Source organism: Artibeus jamaicensis, unplaced genomic scaffold, assembly GCF_021234435.1.
Source record: "Artibeus jamaicensis isolate MK-2021 breed Jamaican fruit bat unplaced genomic scaffold, CSHL_Jam_final contig_415, whole genome shotgun sequence".
Classification (NCBI taxonomy): Eukaryota; Metazoa; Chordata; class Mammalia; order Chiroptera; family Phyllostomidae; genus Artibeus; species Artibeus jamaicensis.
The window spans coordinates 1,710,656-1,714,610 of record NW_026521823.1 but is presented as its reverse complement, the minus strand read 5'-3'; the positions used below and the strand labels follow the sequence as shown (position 1 = coordinate 1,714,610).

At 34.5% G+C, this 3,955-nt stretch overlaps 1 pseudogene; it reads right to left on the bottom strand.

Annotated features, from left to right (window-relative positions):
• Positions 1-380: 380 nt before the first annotated feature.
• LOC119062312 (uncharacterized) lies at positions 381-526 on the bottom strand (annotated as a pseudogene).
• Between the last annotated feature and the right edge of the window lie 3,429 nt (positions 527-3,955).

Sequence of the window (3,955 nt, the reverse complement as noted above, 5' to 3'; positions counted from 1 at the left end):
CTACTACTGTCAGTTTCTAAACCCAGTACTCTCATATTTTCTCATTCCTCTATGCATTTGTCTGTACCACTTCCTATCACAAGATGTATCACCACATTTAGTTTTATGCCCATGAAGAAGTTTTTCCTCATCACCTTTAGGCTCAGAGAAGGCATTGTGTCTTCTGTGAAGCAGAGATTTCTTCCCCTTACCTTCTGCACAGCTTTCTGTCAGAGCACATGAAACATTAATTTACAATGTTTGTTTATTTTCTATCTCCCCTCTAAAATATAAGCTCATTGAGTTTAGGAAAGTGTATATATTACTATGTTTTAGAACAATGCTTGCACATTTTTAGATAGCATCTGCAATAAATAAATAAAATATGTTTTTTTTTTATTTTATGTGCCCCCGGCATGAACCAGCTCCGGCCACCAATGCAGGCAACAAGCTAGGATGAACTAAGGACTGTACAACTGCTTTGCCCCTGACTGATATAAGAGCAACACCACTGATCAGGTGTGTCCTGGCCCATTGCCAAGGGGTAAAATATATTTTAAAAAACAGCCAAAAATCACCAAAAACAAAAATAAACACAAACTTCTGTATTGATTCTTCCTGAAATAGTTTAAATCACATTCTGGATGTGTTAATGGTTGTATTAGAGACAACTACAGGAAATAAAGGTCCAAAATACTAGAATGGTAATATGAAAGAAATGATTATAATGACAGCCTCTGCCTTTTGGCTTTGGTCCTATGGTTTGCTTTAGTCAACAGGATGTTAGTAGAGAAACTACATTCAAGAACCTGGATGTGCTAGAAGGGCAGGTGTTAACTTCTCTTGCTACTTCTGCAGCCATGAGAAGAAAATGTCCCAACTAGCCCACTAGAGATTTTTTTATTTGCTCATTTTGTCCTTCAAAAAGGTACATGCATATATAATAATTCCTTGCAGGTAATAAAAGTCTCATTAAAAGGCTCTATTGAACTGTGACTTATCTCTATACTTAGAGTTTGCAAATTCTAATGAATTTACCTATTATCTCATGTGCAGCATGGACTTCCAGTTCACTTTGCTCCCACTTGACTTTCAGAAAAAACAACAGTCTAGATCCCATGAGGGTCCCAATGTAGGACTTATTTGCTTCTCCAAAACTGTTCACCTCTGATAGTCAGTCACACATAAATCCCAACCCAAGGCCATGCCAATCAAGATCCTAACTCTGAGGTAAACTATTCCTCCTAGACCAGCACCAGATTTGCTTTCCTATTGAGCACAGTTCTACAGACAGGCAGACCTCTTCCTGAAACTATTTGAATCAGTCTGTAAAAAATTTTAAACGTTTTGCCTGACTCACAGAGGCAACATAAAAAAGAAGACAGCCCTGAGTTGGGGGGAGAAATGAGGTCACAGCAAGAAAGCAGTACTCAGGTTATTCAAAAATCTTGAACACTGTAAAAAGTAAATTAAAGAGTCCTAACAGAATTTCTGGAGACATCAGTGCTTCAGTGACTTGGCAGCTCAGTTTATTAGACTACAGTGATAATGAAGCCATGCTTTAGGGTGAGTGGACCACTTTGGCTGTGCTCCAAGGAAATACACTTCACCCCTAACCCAAATCAGTAGCTGTGAAGCAATTGCTTTCAGCTGCAAGAAACCTGGGAGAAAGAGTTTTGATAGGACAGTGCATACCCATCACTGCCCACTGAAAAAGCAGGTCAACATGCAGGTCCTATCAAGGGAATATGTGAGAGACTGAGGAGATTGATTTCAGAATAGAAATCTAATGTTGCAGAACTAAAGATTTATGAATTGTCAGTTTTTGCTCGTGTCCTTAGTTAATGTTTTCTTTCATAATTCATTACCTAAAAAATGAGCAAAGGGTAGTTATGGTAGTGGGTAACTTGGTCTCCTTAATCCAGATCGGATGATATCTGGGCTCTGACTAGCCCACAGGAATAAAATCATTCTAATATAAAATACATCCTGGAAAACAGTTCTAGCAACACTGCCATAACAATCTACGTTTTAGGTTATTAGCTGAATGAAAAGACATTGTATGGAGGAAGTACAAGGAAATGCTATTTTAGTTTAATATATCTAAAAAGTTGGGTTTTATTATTTTATTGACATTTTTACTAATGGTTTCTGTGTAGACTTAATGACTAAGTTTCCTAAGGAAAGCAATCATTCATATTCCATTTACAAATTCTCAAAAATGGCTATTTAATAAGAAATACTTTTTTTGGTCGGAGTGTTAACAATGAGAAATGTTAATAATAATGAGCTGAATGGGCATTTTATATATGAATTAAATAATTATACATAAATTCTAAATATTTTCTACTTTGCTACTTTTATGCAGAACCTCATAAATAAACTACGACCTGGGGCAAAATATAACCCTTTGCTCTAACAAATGGGCCACTACTAAGTATGTAGTAAAACATGATATAACCGAGTAATATCACTTGCTAGACTCTGAAAATGTTGTTGCTCCTTGTAGAACTAGCAGTGATATGACTGAAAATTTAGTGCAAATATAAAGTTAGGCACTAGGCATTGATGATTCTGAACAGAAATATTTGTCAAAAGTTATTTAAAAACAGTACTACAAAAAGGAGGAGAAGAGAAAGATAAAATTGCTAAGAGTTTTAATAGCAGTAATATTAAAGAATTCAAACTGCTTTCTCAAACATTCTTCCTTCAGAATGGTACAGGCCTGACAATCACCAGAATCTGGAATGAAGCCCTCCCTGTACCAGGAGTGTATATGTGCACATTCAAGTGGACGACACACAGTTTCAAGTTCAGAAGGAGCAAAACGTGCCCCCAGGAGAGCAAACCATTAAAGAGGTAAGGGTAAATGATACAAATTGGCATTATGAAGTTTCAGAATTGAGAGCAGATATAAAATCAAATTATAAATTAGAAAAAGAAGATTATTCTAAAATAACATAGAAACAAATAATGGCTATCAATGAATAAAATTATCATAAACAAGTATCTTAGATAATTAAGAAAAATGTTTTAATAAAACTCCGAAGGGCAAATATTATAAACATATGTACTTGTCATAGTCAGGATTTACCTCCTTCTTTACTGTACTAACTTGCTTAATTTTAGTGAGAACCCAATAATGAAGAACCAATAATTCAAGAAACATTTTCATCATTAGAAAATGACAATGTCCAGGGACTGCTGTAGATATTTAATAAGTCCTTGGTAGGAGACATATGACATAGAAGCCTGAAAAAGAAAGTTGATTTTTAAAAAATCAGGAAAAGTAGAAAAGACATGAAAAGCTTTTTTCAATATAAAATAGAAATGATCGAATAGATTGAATAATATTGCCTAGTTGATCACAATAGGTTGATAACTTACATAAAAATAAGTTAATGAAAATATTGAAGTGATATTAAAATGTACTGAAAACAATTGTATAAAAAATTAAAAGGCAGAAAAGTGACTTGTCAAGCAAAAAACAACAGTGCTAGTCCTTTAATGACACAACACATTCACTTAGGTCCTCATGCCTCCATATAAAAAGAATTGGGATTCCAGAAAAGTTTTTTAAAAGTTAGAGATGGGATAATACAATATAGAATAACTATAGGAAAGAGAAATATATAGAGATACAATTATAATGTCAAATTTCTATGCACGTTTTAGTGAAAAAATTTGCTCACATTTTTAGAATATATTTTCAAAATAATGTAAGACCAATTCATTAAAAATTATGTACAACATTTAGCTCTGGATGGTGTGGCTCAGTGGATTGAGTGCTGGTCTGCAAACCAAAGGGTTACTGGGTTTGATTTCCAGTCAGGTCCCCAGTAGGGGGCATACAAGAGGCAACTACACATAGATGTTTCTCTCTCTCTCTTACTCCCTCCCTTCTCCTCTCTCTAAAAATAAATAAATAAAATATTTTGAAAAGTTATATAAAACATTTGAAAAGCTATAATGCTCT